Raw genomic sequence first — 17,147 nt, 5'->3', positions numbered from 1 at the left:
TACGCCCGCAATAGCCGCAAATCAGGTCGTTACTGATCCCGCAATATTGCTGGTGAAGCAGAATGGACGAATCACTATCAGAGAAGTTGCAGTCTAATCTAAAAGCCGTAAAGTCAACTAAATAACTAGGTGTTACAATAACTAACGTCCGCCCGCGGTAGCTGAGTGGTCAGCACGACAGACTGTCAATCCTAAAAGACCGGGTTAGATTCCCGGCTGGGTCGGAGATTTTCTCCGCTCAGGGACTGGGTGTTGTGTTGTACTAATCATCATTTCATCCCCATCGACGCGCAAGTCGCCGAAGTGGCGTCAAATCGAAAGACTTGCACCAGGCGAACGGGCTACCCGATGGGAGGCCCTCGTCACACGCCATTATTATTATACAATAACGAACAACTTAAATTGGAAAGAACACATAGAAAATGTTGCGGTTAAGGCTAACCAAAGACTGCGTTTTATTGGCACGACACTTATAAAACGTAACAGACCTACAAAGGAGACTGCCTACACTACGCTTCTCTGTCCTCTTTTAGAATACTGCTGGAAGATGTGGGATCCTTACAAGATAGGACTTACGGAGTAGATCGAAAAAGTCCAAAGAAAGGCAGCACGTTTTCTATTATCGCGAAATATGAGAGAGTGTGTCACACAAATGATACTGGATTTGGGCTGGACATCATTAAAAGAAAAGCGTTTTTCGTTGCGACAGTATCTTCTCACGAAATTCCAATCACCAACTTTTTCCTCCGAATGCGAAAATATTTTGTTGACACCGACCTACGTAGGGAGAAACGACCACAACGATAAAATAAGGGAAGTCAGAGCTCGTATGGAAAGACACAGGTGATCATTCTTTCCGGGTGCTATGCGAGATTGGAATAATAGAGACTTGTGAAGGTGGTTCGATGAACAATGTGCCATGCACTTAAATGTGACTTGCAGAGTATCCATGTAGATGCAAGTATAGGTGGTCACATTTTTACTATCCCCTGTATGTGCATATCGCTTCACACGACCTTTGTTACCTCAATGTCGATATCGGCATCATTTTCGAAATATGTGAGCTTACTTATATTATCTGTAATGTTAATATACAACAGGAACAATAAGGCTCCCAACACACTTCCCTCTGGCACAAGTGGTTACTTTTACACGTATAGATGAACTCTCCATTTAGAATGAGATGATGTGTCCCCCCTACAAAAATATTTTATTGGCCGTACTTTATACGATGCAGGCAAACGGTCAACTACAATTGTTGTTTACTGTGCGGTAACCTCTAGCGTATCAGAAGCGGTGTAGGAAAATGTTTTCAAATGAGTATACGCACTCGTATTTCGGCAGGTGCACAGTTTTGCCATTTCAATTTTTGCACGTTTTTACAGATACCTTTTCGAAAATTTCGAGCAAAACAAATCGAAATCTTTATTACATCACGAAACAATGAAGAAGCAAATGCGGGTTTGTTCGCAAGCCCGAAGCATTATCTGGTACAAGAATCATTGATTTTAATAAAGTAGCTGTCGATAGGTTTTTTTCGTTGCTAACATATGTAACTGACAATCACAAACTAATGACTTCTCAAATAACTAATTGTGATGAAACAGGCGTCTCGGTTAATGCTAAAAACCAATCGAACATCGCAGCTTGCAAAGGGAACCGTCCAGTGCGATCGTTAACCTCTGCAGAAAGGGGTGAAACTGCAACCATCCTCATTAGTACGTCAGCAAGCGGAGCTGACATTCCTCCTACGATTATTTTTCCACTAAAGAAGAAGCAGAAAGAATTTGAGTTAGGACTGACAGCAGGAGGTTGCGCTGAGGTCCACAGCACCGCATGGATGGCCACAGAGTCATTCTTTGTATGGTTTCCACAATTAGTGGTATTTTCTAAGACATCAAAGCACGTCCCAGTTCTCCTTATATCAGATGGCCACTCAGCTCATAACACGAACAATGACGTTATGGACTACGCGAGGGAGAGTGGCGTTTCTTCACCACCACATTGCTCTCACAGACTTCAGCCGCTTGATGTTTGTTTTATAAATCCTCGTTATAGTGATCAGCTTCGAAAATGGCTACGGAACCATGCAGCGAAAGTCGTAACTATCTTTCAAATTTCAACGCTTTTTGGTTCAGCTTTCGTCTAAAGCGCAACAATGAAAACCGCTATTAAAGGTTTCGAAGCTACTGCAATATGGCCCACGGACCCATCCATATTCAAGACGCACACTTCCTATCGGCACACACCACTGACAGCGGACGTGATAGGCCGTCAGATGAAGGGGTTATTATATCTGAACAATTTGAATTGCCTGCAACTAGCACACCAGCTGAAAAAGACGACTCAAACGGGCTGGATAATCAAGGGGACGAGGTTTCAGCGAATTGTTACAATGAACTGCCGCCTAAGAATAACAAAGTTATTGGGGCTAATTGTTCTAATCTTGGGTGCTCTTGGATGACAACTGACAACACAACCTCCTCATTTCATATTTCACCTGAGATTCTGATTTTCTTGTCAAAAGTTAACGAAAGCAAGAAAAGAGCGAGACTGAAAAGGGGGAACTACGTTGTTTTAACTGATTCGCCGTACAAAAAAGAGTTAAAAGTCATTAATGGGAGAAATAGAAAAAAGAACTTTGACAAAGAAGAAAGAGCAAACAGAAAACTTTTTGCGAAAGAGAATAAAATTAAGAACTCAAAAACGAGAGAAAGAGCCTGAAGATAAATGGAAGAAAGGAGTAAGAATACTATACTAACGAGAGTGATTATGAGGTAAGTTCTGACTGTCAGTGTGTATATTGTGGTGGGTTATATTCAAAATCAGTTGGAGGTTGGGTCGCTTTTTCCACGTGCAAAAAATGGACACACGATTCTTGTGCAGGAATAGATAGCGAAGATGATGAGTGTCTCCCCGTGTGTGAATTTTGTAAACAGCCTCAAGAAAAGGATACGATACATGAAAACTGTAGTTTGACATTAATACTCACTTTAAACTAAAAAAAATACCGAGCAAGCCAATATTTTCTGCATTTCCGATAATTTTATACGTTTTTGTAATCACTTGTATTTACCACCCCATTCTGCCGCGTGCAAATGATATAAATTTGTTTTTGAGTGAGAAAATATTGTTGTTTTATTTTATGGCAATGTTCTTATATTTTTGTGATTAATACATCATAATGTGTTCATATAAAAATTTGTAACTCTCTTATTTATCAATTTTGTACATTTAATCAAAGTTTTCAACTGTGTACCCCATTATACCTTGGATTCCCCAACGTGTCGGATAAGAAAGATAAAAATACAATCACTACTCGTTTCTTCAACGACAATTTAAGCTGTGTTCTGTGGTTCCTCCCAGAGTTCATCACGATATATTCCGAAAAAAATCATAGTTAACGAACATTATAAATTGCTCTAGAAACGAAGGCAATCGCAGTTGACATTTAATAAGGCCACTGGTATCCTTCGAAATGCAACTAATCAACGTCATGCAGAACGTCGTGGGTCACAGCGGATGGGTGGAATCGAAATATGACATTTACCCACGATCGCTTCTTTTTGTCAATTTGTGCCATTAATTTCTCTGCTCCCTAATCTGATTTCGTATCTCCCCATCAGCTATTCGATCAAAACTTTTTTAGCATTCTTCTACACCACCACATTTCGGAAGTTTCTAGTCGTCTCCTGTTTGGGGAACCAGGCATGTTAACTGCTGATTCGCAATATATTTATTCCGAAAGGCAAAAGGAACCCCGAAAACAATGAAAATAATTTTGTTTATTGGTGACTGTACCAGTTTGATTTACACTTAGTGCGAATATGAAAGTATTTTATTCCAAATCCTTATTTGAAGGTACTAAAATGTCGGTTTAAATGGCAGCTTGCTATGTAAGACATGCCCACTTGTTTCTCTGTGCCATCTCTTCTTTGAGATGATAAGCCTAGGGACATTTTACCCGTAGTTTTTGAGCTTTCACCTATTGAATACATTTTTTCTTGTCTCGTAGTCAGTTGTTTGCTACAGTAATAACGTTTCTGAACAAAACAAATGCCAAGATCTACCCACAAAGTTTTCGAGAGAAGTTCTAGAAGACTTGCAAGAAATAAAAAAGTAAATATCATGAAACAAATGTTATGTTTTTGTACAGCATGCATACTATTGGAAAGTGAAAGAAACTATGAATTTAAATGAGTGCATGTACGACGTTAAGTGCAATGCAACTTTAAATTTTCCGTAACTTTTCTAACTAAATGTACCTTTCCTCTCAAACCATTTATCCCAGAACCATGGAATTCTAACGGTCAGTTTTCTTACTCGAGGGCATGAAGAGTCGAGGGATATGAAAGGGAAGCAGTGGTTGGGAAGGGAGTGAGACAGGGTTGTAGCCTATCTCCGATGTTATTCAATCTGTTTGCTGAGCAAGCAGTAAAGAAAACAAAAGAAAGCTTCGGAGTAGGAATTAAAAACCATGGAGAAGTTGTATTATAATGAACACTATGGTCTTTTTATTTTTGAAATTTGCCTGCAAAACCTCTCTTTCAAAATTTTTCTAAAAATTTCAGTATTAATATATTATTCATGAAAAATTGTTAGCTTGTTGGAAAACAGTGGAAATGCATGTAAGTAATGTTTTGTGTTTTACCGTTAATATAACACAACTTAGAATAAGGATCATATAAATAGATCAGTTAACATGGTGGAGATGGAAGATACGTTCTCCCTGTGAATATTGTGTTTAAAAACAAATGAATATTTTCAAATCAACAGCTCATTTCATGAAGTCATAACTAGAAGTGAATAATCTCCACAAAAATTGGTAAGTTAATTACTTTGGTGCAAGAAAGTCTCCATCATTAAGGAGAACGATGTTTTCAATAACTTGCCGGCAGCCACAAAAAGCTTTACTACTGACAGATTTCAGTTTACGAGGAGCCTAAAGGATTTCTTGCTAACCATCTCTTCCGACACCATTAATGAATTGAATTATTTATTAGAACTAGCGCGCGCGCGCGATTGAGAGAGAGTGTGTGTGTGTGTGTGTGTGTGTGTTAGAGAGAGAGAGAGAGAGAGAGAGAGAGAGAGAGAGAGAGAGAGAGAGAGAGAGAGAGAGAGAGAGAGAGAGAGAGAGAGGGGGGGGGGGGGGTCAAATAATACGTGTACAATCAGAAGTGTGACTAAATTTTCATTCCTCGTTCATGATCAGTCCATTTGCGGTCTGTGGATAGTAAATTAGCATATTATTTTCCCATTGAGTATCTCCCCATTATGGATCAATTTCAATGGAAAGTACATATAATCTAATCCTCTTGTCTGCCCCACTTCTGTTGAAGGTTACACATCACACAAATACCTTGTTGTTGTTGTTGTTGTCTTCAGTCCACAGACTGGTTTGATGCAGCTCTCCATGCTACTGTATCGTCTGGAAGCTTCATCTCCCAGTACCCACTGCAACCTACATCCTTGTGAATCTGCTTAGTGTATTCATCTCCTGGACTCCCTCCTCGATTTTTACCCTCCACGCTGCCCTCCAATATTAAATTCGTGATCCCTTAATGCCTCAGAACGTGTCCTACTATCCGACCCCATCTTCTAGTCAAGTTGTGCCACAAAGTTCTCTTCTCCCGTATCCTATTCAATACCTCCACATTAGTTATGTGATCTACCCATCTAATCTTCAGCATTCTTCTGTAGCACCACATTTCGAAAGCTTCTATTCTCTTCATGTTCAAACTATTTATTGTCCATTATTCACCTCCATACGTGGCTACACTGCATACAAATACTCGGAGAAAAGACTTCCTGATACCTAAAGCTATACTCGATGTTAGCAAATTTTTCTTCTTTAGAAACACTTTTCTTACCATTGACAGTCTACATTTTATATCCTCTCTACTTCGACCGTCATCAGTTATTTTGCTCCCTAAATAGCAAAACTCCTTTACTACTTTAAATGTCTCATTTCCTAATCTAATTCCCTCAGCATCACCCACCTTAATTCGACTACATTCCATTATCCTCGTTTTGCTTTTATTGATGCTGATCTTATATCATCCCTTCAGGACACTTCATTCTGTTCAGCTACTCTTCTAGGTTCTTTGCTGTCTCTGAATTACAAAGTCATCGGCAAACCTCAAGGTTTTAGTTTCTTATCCATGGATTTTAATTTCTACTCAGAATTTTTCTTTTGTTTCCTTTACTGCTTGCTCAATAAACAGATTGAATAACACTGGGGATAGTCTACAACCCTGTCTCATTCCCTTCCCAACCACTGCTTCAATTTCATATCCCTTGACTCTTATAACTGCCACCTGCTTTCTGTACAAATTGTAAATTGAATTCGCTCCCTGTATTTTACCCCTGCCACCTTCAGAATTTGAAAGAGAGTATTCCAGTCAACATTGTCAAAAGATTTCTCTAAGTCTACAAATGTTAGAAACGTAGGTTTGCCTTTCCTTAATCTACTTAATAAGGTAAGTCGTAGGGTCAGTATTGCCTCACATGATCCAGTATTTCTACGGAATCCTAACTGGTCTTCCCTGAGGTCGGCTTTTACCATTTTTTCCATTCGTCTGTAAAGAATTTGCGTTAGTATTTTGCAGCTGTGACTTATTAAACTGATAGTTCGCTAATTTTCACATCTGTCAACACCTGCTTTCTTTGAAATTGGAATTATTTCATTCTTCTTGAAGTCTGACGGTATTTCGGCTGTCTCATGCATCTCGCTCATCAGACGGTAACGTTCTGTCAGAGTTGGGTCTCCCAAGGCTGTCAGTAGTTCTAATGGAATGTTGCCTACTCCCGGGATCTTGTTTCGATTAAGGTCTTTCAGTGCTCTGTCAAACTCTTCACGCAGTATGTCATCTCCCATTTCATCTTCATCTACATCCTCTTCCATTTCCATTATATTGTCCTGAAGTACACTGCCCTTGTATAGATCCTCTATATACACCTTCCACCTTTCTGCATTCCCTTCTTTGCTGATAACAGGGTTTCCATCTGAGCTCTTGATATGCATACAAGTGAATCTCGTTTCTCTAAAGGTCTCTTTAATTTTCCTGTACGCAGTATCTATCTTACACCTAGTGATATGCGCCTCTACATCCTTACGTTTGTCCTCTAGATATCCCTGCTTAGCCATTTTGCACTTCCTGTCGATCTCATTTTGAGACATTAGTATTTCTTTTTGCCGGCTTAATTTACTGCATTTTTGCATTTTTTTCTCCTTTCATAAATTAAATTCAATATATCTTCTGTTACCCTCTTTCTCTGCGCATGTCAAGTTCCGTAGGCCCTAATTGAGGAGCAAATCTTCAAGGTCATGGAACGTGTCAGTATCTACATCTACATCCGTACTCCGCAAGCCGCCTAACGGTGTGTGGCGGAGGGTACCCTGAGTACCTCTATCCGTTCTCCCTTCTATTCCAGTCTCGTATTGTACGTGGAAAGAAGGATTCTCGGTATGCTTCTGTGTGGGCTCTAATCTCTCTGATTTTATCCTCGTGGTCTCTTCGCGAAATATAAGTAGGAGGGAGCAATACACTGTTTGACTCTTCGGTGAAGGTATGTTCTCGAAACTTCAACAAAAGCCCATGCAAAGCTACGGAGCGTCTCTCCTGCAGAGTCTTCCACTGTAGGTTATCTATCATCTCCGTAACGCTTTCGCGATTACTAAATGATCCTGCAACGAAGCGCGCTGCTCTCCGTTGGATCTTCTCTATCTCTTCTATCAAACCTATCTGGTGTGGATCCCACACTGCTGAGCAGTATTCAAGCAGTGGGCGAACAAGCGTACTGTAACCTACTTCCTTTGTTGTCGGATTGCATTTCCTTAGGATTCTTCCAATGAATCTCAGTCTGGCATCTGCTTTACCGACGATCAACTTTATATGAACATTCCATTTTAAATCACTCCTAATGCGTACTCCCAGATAATTTATGGAATTAACTGCTTCCAGTTGCTGACCTGCTATTTTGTAGCTAAATGATAAGGGACCTATCTTTCTATACATTCGCATCACATTACACTTGTCTACATTGAGATTCAATTGCCATTCCGTGCACCATGCGTCAGTTCGCTGCAGATCCTCCTGCATATCAGTACAATTTTCCATTGTTGCAACCTCTCGATACACCACAGCATCATCTGCAAAAAGCCTCAGAGACTTTCCGATGTCATCCACCAGGTCATTTATGAATATTGTGAATAGCAACGGTCCTATGACACTCCCCTGCGGCACACCTGAAATCACTCTTACTTCGGAAGACTTCTCTCCATTGAGAATGACATGCTGCGTTCTGTTATCTAGGAACTCCTCGATCCAAGCACACAACTGATCTGATAGTCCGTATGCTCTTACTTTGTTAATTAAACGACTGTGGGGTACTGTGTCAAACGCCTTGCGGAAGTCAAGAAACACGGCATCTACCTGTGAACCCGTGTCTAAGACCCTCTGAGTCTCGTGGACGAATAGCGCGAGCTGGGTTTCACACGGCCGTCTTTTTCGAAACCCATGCTGATTCCTACAGAGTAGATTTCTAGTCTCCAGAAAAGGCATTATACTCGAACATAATACGTGTTCCAAAATTCTACAACTGATCGACGTTAGAGATATAGGTCTATAGTTCTGCACATCCGTTCGACGTCCCTTCTTGAAAACGGGGATGACCTGTGCCCTTTTCCAATCCTTTGGAACGCTTCGCTCTTCTAGAGACCTACGGTACACCGCTGCAAGAAGGGGGCAAGTTCCTTCGCGTATTCTGTGTAAAATCAAACTGGTATCCCATCAGGACCAGAGGCCTTTCCTCTTTTGAGCGATTTTAATTGTTTCTCTATCCCTCTGTCGTCTATTTCGATATCTACCATTTTGTCAACTGTGCGACTTCAAGAGAAGGAAGCACAGTGCAGTCTTCCTCTGTGAAACAGCTTTGGAAGAAGACATTTAGTATTTCGGCCTTTAGTCTGTCATCCTCTGTTTCAGTACCATTTTGGTCACAGAGTGTCTGGACATTTTGTTTTGATCCACCTACCGCTTTGACATAGGACCAAAATTTCTTACGATTTTCTGCCAAGTCAGTACATAGAACTTTACTTTCGAATTCACTGAAAGCCTCTCGCATAGCCCTCCTTACACTACATTTCGCTTCGCGTAATTTTTGTTTGTCTGCAAGGCTTTGGCTATGTTTATGTTTGCTGTGAAGTTCCCTTTGCTTCCGCAGCAGTTTTCTAACTCGGTTGTTGTACCACGGTGGCTCTTTTCCATTTCTTACGATCTTCCTTGGCACATACTCATCTAACGCATATTGTTCGATGGTTTTGAACTTTGTCCACTGACCCTCAACACTATCTGTACTTGAGACAAAACTTTTGTGTTGAGCCGTCAGGTACTCTGTAATCTGCTTTTTGTCACTTTTGCTAAACAGAAAAATCTTATTACCTTTTTAATATTTCTATTTACGGCTGAAATCGTCGATGCAGTAACCGCTTTATGATCGCTGATTCCCTGTTCTGCATTAACTGATTCAAATAGTTCGGGTCTGTTTGTCACCAGAAGGTCTAATATATTATCGCCACGAGTCGGTTCTCTGTTTAACTGCTCAAGGTAGTATTCAGATAAAGCACTTAAAAATATTTCAATGGATTCTTTGTCCCTGCCACCCGTTATGAACGTTTGAGTCTCCCAGTCTATATCCAGCAAAATTAAAATCTCCTCCCAGAACTATAACATTTCCCTAAGGGGCTCCATCACTAGCCTAACGTTGGAGCTCCCAATAACTAATAAACCCCTCCCCCCGTGTGCCTGCTCGGACCTTGCTGAAGGAGCAGCCACATGTCCATTCACAGGCACAGCGGGCGATGCCACACGGCCAGCCTCCACATTGACCCTCCGCCTCGTGCGCCGCGAACGCCACTGAACCCGCCACTCCCCTTGGGGAGAGGGTGGCCCAACCGCGCCCGGTACCCGCGAAGATCTCTCGACAGCAGGGACAGTGGGTGAAGCATCTAATACCTGGGGTGCACCATGCGACGCACCAGACTCCCCACTGCCGCTACACTCCGAGGCAGCAGCCTGAAGACGGCTGACCGCGGCCATCAACACGCTCAGCTGTTCGCGAAGAGTGGCCAGCGTCCGTACACAGCAGTCACACATCCTATCCATCCTAAGGAATCAATTTACCGAAGAGACTTAATCAACTTTTAAGTAGACTGCTAATTCACTAAAGGCGATTGATTACTGACTAAACTGTGATTGCTAACCACTTCTTGTGGAAAACAATGAAAATAGCACTACCTGTCTCTGGACTGTATTCAAAACAAACACTAGCACTACTGGCACTATGGCTGACTACAAGGACTCTCTCTGACTGTATTCAAAACAAACACGAAATCTATGTAACACTATTACTAGCACTCGACAATTAAAGCTTCCTAAAAGCAAAAACACACGGAAGAAGAAGTGACAAGTAAGAAAAATAGAGTTAATACTTAAATTAAGGTAGCTCGCTGCACAGCAGACGTGAAGCAGCTGGCGGTTAGGGCGACACATGAACTTACAACAAAAAAGTAATAACAGATAGAAATACATGTTCATGAACCTGAGAGAAAATCAGTCCATAAGTTTAAGCAAACGCTATCAGCAGTACAATGAGAATCAGCTTAATTTTTCAATTAACTCCTCGACAGAATAAAAGGAGTGACCCATGAGGAAACACTCCAGTTTCGATTTGAAAGCGCGTGGATTACAGCTAAGATTTTTGAATTCGAGTGGCAGCTTATTGTAAATGGATGCAGCAGTATACTCACACATTTTTGCACAAGAGTTAAGGAAGTCCGATCCAAATGGAGGTTTGATTTCTCCCGAGTATTAACCGAGTGAAAGCTGCTTATTGTTGGAAATAAACTAATATCGGTAACAAGAAACGACAATAAGGAATATACATATTGAGAGGCCAAGGTCAAAATACCCAGACTCCCTGAACAGAAGTCGACAAGAGGTTCGTGAACTCACACCACTTTTTGCCCGAACCTCCAGTTTCTGAGCCAAAAATATCCATCTAGAATGGGAAGAGTTACCCAAAAACATAATACCATACGACATAAGTGAATGGAAATAAGCAAAGTAGACTAATTTACTTGTCAAAGTATCACTCACTTTCGGCACCGTTCCAATAGTGAAAATGGCAGTATTAAGTCTTTGAACAAGATCCTGAACGTGGGCTTTCCACGACATCTTACTATTTATTTGAACACCTAGGAATGTGAACCGTTCAGTTTCACCAATCATATGCCCATGCTGTGAAATTAAAACGTCAGGTTTTGTTGAATTGTGTGTTAGAAAATGTAAAAACTGAAGCTTACTGTGATTTAACGTTAGTTTATTTTCTACAAGCCATGGACTGAGGTCATGTACTGCACTACTTGAAACGGAGTCAATGTTGCACCCAACATCCTTTACTACCAAGCTAGTGTCATCAGCAAACAGAAATATTTTAGAGTTACCCATAATACTTGAGGGCATATCATTTATATAAATAAGGAACTGGAGCGGCCCCAACACTGATCCCTGAGGAACCCCCTCCCCCTTGACAGTACACCACTCAGATCCCTCATCACACTGTATTACTTTCCCCCATTCCCGTAGATCGTTCCCTAATGATCTTCCTGAAACACTCTACAACTTCTGATTCTGTCAGTTCTTTCAGGTCCCATCTCCTTAAATTCCCACCTTTTTCCAGTTTCTTCAGTTTAATCTACAGTTCATAATCAATATATTGTGATCAGAGTCCACATTTGCCCCTGGAAATGTCTTACAATTTAAAATCTGGTTCCTAAATCTCTGTCTTACCATTATATAATATATATGAAATATTGCAGTATCTCCAGGTCTCTTCCACGTATACAATCTTCTTTCATGATTTTTGAACCAAGTGTTAGCTATGATTAAGTTATGCTCTGGGCAAAAACCTACCAGGCGGCTTCCTCTTTCATTTTTTACCCCCATTCCATATTCACCTACTACGTTTCCTTTTCTTCCATTTCCTACTGTCGAATTCCAGTCACCCATTAATATTAAATTTTCATCTCCCATCACTATCCGAATGATTTCCTTTATCTCATCACACATTTCATCAATTTCTTCATCATCTGCGGACTACTTTTACGGCTTTGGTAGGCGTGGGATTCGTGGCTATCTTGGCCACAACAATGCGTTCACTATGCTGTTTGTAGTAGCTTACCCGCATTCCTATTTTTATTAATTATTAGACCTACTTATGCATTAGCTTCATATTAGCCTTCCTAATACTAAAATCTATATCCGATGTTAACAATGACGCCGGTGGATGGACTATCAGGAAATTACTGACCGTCGAGAAAGTCACAAATATAACCGACAAGCTAATGGGCCCTTCACAGGAAAAGGTTTTTTGCCAGAAAACGGGGAAAACTGAAACCCAGCAAATGAGTAAAAAAGTGTATATTCACTGACAAAAAAAATAGTGTACGCACACAACTTACACAACAATAGTCTGGGATTACTCTATTACGTAATACAGTTTTTGTGATTGTATCTTGCAGCTTTAGTTATTTTTAATTAAAAGAGGCTTTAAAAGGACAGAAAGAACGTGTTGGACTACGCTACAGATCGTTCTGTTAGCACAGTGTTTACTTTGTAATCACTTTCGTTGACTTCGGCAACTCTCAACAGAAATCTCCAACCTAACCGAGACAATGTGCTACGATACAGCCGAGATCATGACAAGAGAATGGGCTACATCACACTCGAAGTAAATGGATCCCGATGACCTGTATACGTCTGTTATAAAAAATCTCCAAGCCACTCTCCTCAAATAGACCGCAATCTTCTCTTGACCTTCAACTGTTACTATTTCAGAATTAAAAACCAGATTCAAAGAAAATTTGGCTACAAGGCACAAAACTAGAAAAATAAAAATAATAAAAGTGAGAACGTGAAACATGTTAGCAATAATCATAAACAGGAGATTTACAGAAAATATAATTGAGAAAGGAAATCATTAATATTATCGACCGTTTAGGAACTCTAGGCTACGAAATGGATAAAACCACATATCGAATAAGTGGTGGAAGAGTTAGTGTGTTTTAAGATTAAAACCAAACAAGAATTAGAGAAAAATATATCGAAGCAAGGCCTCTATTACGAACAATTGCTAAATCTCGAGACAAATTGTGTCCTTCTGTATTAGATGAAATGTTTTGGCCCCTAGTACGGATGAAACAGTATCTGCAGTATCAACAGGAACTTCGGACATGTGTTTCATATTTCATCCAAGCCTGCAGTCTATAAATATTTAAACAAAATACTAAAACAAAATACCACTACAGGGAATTACTTACGAAGTAGTTCTTGGTAAAGAAACACAGGACACAATTACGTATGTAGGCTTAATACGAACTACAACTGTGTTTATAAATCGCTATAGTTGCCTTGGACTAACGACGAGCAAATATCAATATAACCTGTACGCTTTTCAAAGCTGTTATCCATGAAAAAGCCAAACTACGTATCGTGAACAAAATACAATTTAACACCGAAACAATGACATTAGCTGACAATGGGCACAGACTTTAGTCAATGGGCACTGTTGAAAATTTGTGCCAGACCAGGATTAGCACCCGAGTCCCCTGGTTACGAGGGAGAGGCAATGATCACTGTGTCCGAATTACACAGTGGTCAACAGAATAGCACGAACTGCCCGAGCATGCCGTTCTTTAGATCCAAATTCTCAATTTCTCCATAGACTGCTAATGCACTGCTCCTTGAACATAATCCTCCTCCCTTTAATTATACAGTACATGGCCAAAAAAACAGACACCGAATATATGCAAACTTGGCCTTACGAACATTGCAGACGTCGTCTATGTAACACACGTCAAACTTCAAAGAATTTACCAATTCGTTGCATTGTTTACTATAGACCACAAATCAAGTAACGTAAAAAAAGCACTGCGTCTATTGAGATCATGATTCAGAGTTAAAAAAAACTAATAAGTCGCCTACATATTACAGTTGCTGCCGAAAGAGGAGAACCATTATTTTCCCACAAAAGGAAATATAGTTAAAATTACGCTTCTATTTCGGTTAGTTTATGCGGTTACTAAAATTTGCAGTGAAAGTTACATAGTGGACTCTACCCTCCCCCCACCAGAAACGTAGTTATCGTGGCTGTTGTGAGACTTTTGTACACAGTTAGAGAAAGTGTGTTAAATGTGGCGCGGACGGAAACGCTAGGCTACGCTACAGGGCAATCTGCTCGCACAACGTTTAGTCGGCATTCATAATCGTTGGCGTAAACAACTCTCAATCAAATTACCACCTTCCAACCTAACTTAGATCTCGGGCTACACTACCAATCGGCCTGTCATCACAACCAAAAATTCATTGAGGGGGGTGGAGGGATTTCCTGTAGCTCTCTCTAATGTATCTCTAGGCAAAACTGCCAGTTTTGTCAGACTCAACAGCAAGATTTACCAATGGTAAACACTTTTGAGACGGCTCGTAATATAGGAATAGTCCTCTTCGTCTTACTTGGCATAAATTGTTCGCTGGCGTCCCAGCAGCTAGCTCCCTCAGTGTCTGCTTCTGCCATCGCACCACGCTAGTCTGCTGTTGTCCTAGCAGACCGAACGCACCGCACATCCGATACCTTCGGAACCACTCACTGGCCAGTTAGCAACTGAGCGGAACACTGTTTACATCGTGAAAGGAAAACTATGCAAAGATGTACACTTAAATGGCACGACTGAGTAGCACACACACAGTAATATCTGAGGAATGTCCTTCGACACGCGCAGAACGAAAGTCTTCTCGCGAACGTATAGCGTCTCTGAAAAAAAATCTCGTGACTATATTCCGGCGTTACGGCCAGGTTCTCATACAAATGAGCAAAAAAGGGTACATTTGAAATTCTTTTTGAGACAATGAAAATACATTCGAAAGATCTGTTTGGGAATTACGAGTGATAATACTATGAGCTTAATTTTAGATTTTCAATAAAAAATGGCGCCCGTAATTATGATTTGATCAAGGGCCTGCGAGACTGGAGTACGCAGAGCGCGTGCAGTGTGGCACCTCATATGTTACCTGAATTCAAAAATGGGTAACATCAGTTGATACTACATTATTCCTCTGAAATTGAAAATGGATAACATCAGTCGATAAAACATAAAATTTATGGGAGCGTATACCTAACCGCAATGAAACAACCTTAAATTTAACGATACAGTGCTAATTCGAACTTTGAGTTCGATTTTTGAGGGTTTGTTTCACTCCTTATGCCTACACAAAAATTAGTTAATATTAACAAATGTCATATTATAGCTATAAGTTCCTAAGAAAAGTGTTTACTTTTAGGGGTCAGAGGTAGATGTTAAGAGAACGAACCACTTTTAATTTATGCTGCATGCCGTTCTGAGAAAATAGTTACCCGAAAAAAATGTGTTCAAAGTTTAGGGAAAACATTTAGTTATATTATTACTTCGATTTGCATGAACTGAGTGTTACATATATATTTTTAATGTCGCTGAAAACGAATCTGAAGTCAGATTTTCAATATTCAAAACAGCTAATCCAATACGGAGGGCAACCGATTATGTTTTGACCAATTTTTACCAAAAATGTATTTTCGTTATTTACGTTTAGTCTGCAAGTCAAGGAGTATTTATCAACCCTTCCTCTACCTCTGATTGTTCCTAGACAGCAACTTCCTGTTCTTCTTGGCAGGAAAAGCCGATCTGTCAAAGCTGGATATGCAGCACTCGGCAGCCTGCACTTGATATTCGTCCGTATTTTCGGTGAGTATGTTTGCATGCATTCTGCAGTATGAATCATTTTGAGCACGTGCGACACGGGACGAGTTATCATCTACATCTATATGGATACCCTGCAAAACACATTTAAGTGCCTGGCAAAGGGTTCATCGAATCACCTACACAACTGATAATTAATTGAAACCCTCAGCTGCCGACAGGTGTTGTTGATATACTTCGATGGGGACAGCTGAAAAGTGTGCCGCTACTGGGACTCGAACCCAGGATCTCCTGCTTACAAGGCAGACGCTCAATCCATCTGAGCTATCGAGGGCACAAATGAACAGCACGACTGCAGGAATTTATCCCTCGCACGCTTCCCGTGAGACTCACACCCCGAACCGCCCACAATCCGATTACGTAATGTACTTAATAGGTATTTGTCCATCCACTCATTACTGGCTCACACTAAGGTGACGATTCCCGTAAGATTTCCGGTAGCCTGTGCGCATTCGCACAGACGAAGGTCAATGGCTGGGTGACGTTTAACCATAGATATGAAGATAGTAACTGTTCTAGAAAGAACAGGCGCCACTGACGACCGTACAGCTCTTCTAGAATACATGATAGACCGGCCGATGTGGCCGAGCGGTTGTAGGCACTTCAGTCGGGAGCCACGCGACCGCTACGGTCGCAGGTTCAAATCCTGCCTCGAGCATGGGTGTGTGTGATGTCCTTAATTTAGTTAGGTTTAAGTCGTTCTAAGTTCTAGGAAACTGATGACCTCAGATGTTAAGTCCCAAAGTGCTCAGAGCCATTTGAACCATCAGTCCCTATGTTTACACACTACTTACAGTAACTTATGCTAAGGACAACACACACACAACCATGCCCGAGGGAGGACTCGAACCTCCAACAGGGGGAGCCGCGCGAACCGTGACAAGGCGTTGGACACATGGCGGGTACCCCGCGCGGCTCATGGCAGCCGTGACACTGCTTCAAACAATGGACTGTAGAAACTTTTGTAAAGCACGGATTAAAAAAAAAAACTTTCTGTTCCAAGAGTCTAGACAAGTACACCTTTAAAAAATGCAACTACAAAGAAATTGAATTTTCGAACGTTTTGAATGAGAACCTGTCCTTATGGAACACCGTTGATCAAATGTCACAGGGATTATATACTCAGGTTTCACATGTGGATTAACACTTTCTAATCAATATCCGGAATGAGCAGGGCTTAAAACTTTGAAGAGTTAAATTTCAAGGGCCGTTCTCTTGTATGCAAATAGTTTCACAGTAGAAATTTCTCTAGTTTTATTTATTAATTAATTTATTTATTTTTTGCTGTAGGTAA

General features: G+C 40.7%; 1 non-coding gene across 1 annotated transcript; it reads right to left on the bottom strand.

Moving 5' to 3' along the window:
* Positions 1–16,053: 16,053 nt before the first annotated feature.
* On the bottom strand, positions 16,054–16,128 carry Trnat-ugu (transfer RNA threonine (anticodon UGU)). Its single transcript has one exon. It is a non-coding gene; the product is annotated as a tRNA-Thr (tRNA).
* Positions 16,129–17,147: the final 1,019 nt, after the last annotated feature.

Source organism: Schistocerca gregaria, unplaced genomic scaffold (genome assembly GCF_023897955.1).
Source record: "Schistocerca gregaria isolate iqSchGreg1 unplaced genomic scaffold, iqSchGreg1.2 ptg000199l, whole genome shotgun sequence".
Classification (NCBI taxonomy): domain Eukaryota; kingdom Metazoa; phylum Arthropoda; class Insecta; order Orthoptera; family Acrididae; genus Schistocerca; species Schistocerca gregaria.
Note: the sequence above shows the minus strand (reverse complement) of the source record. Positions and strands in the feature narration are given on the sequence as shown.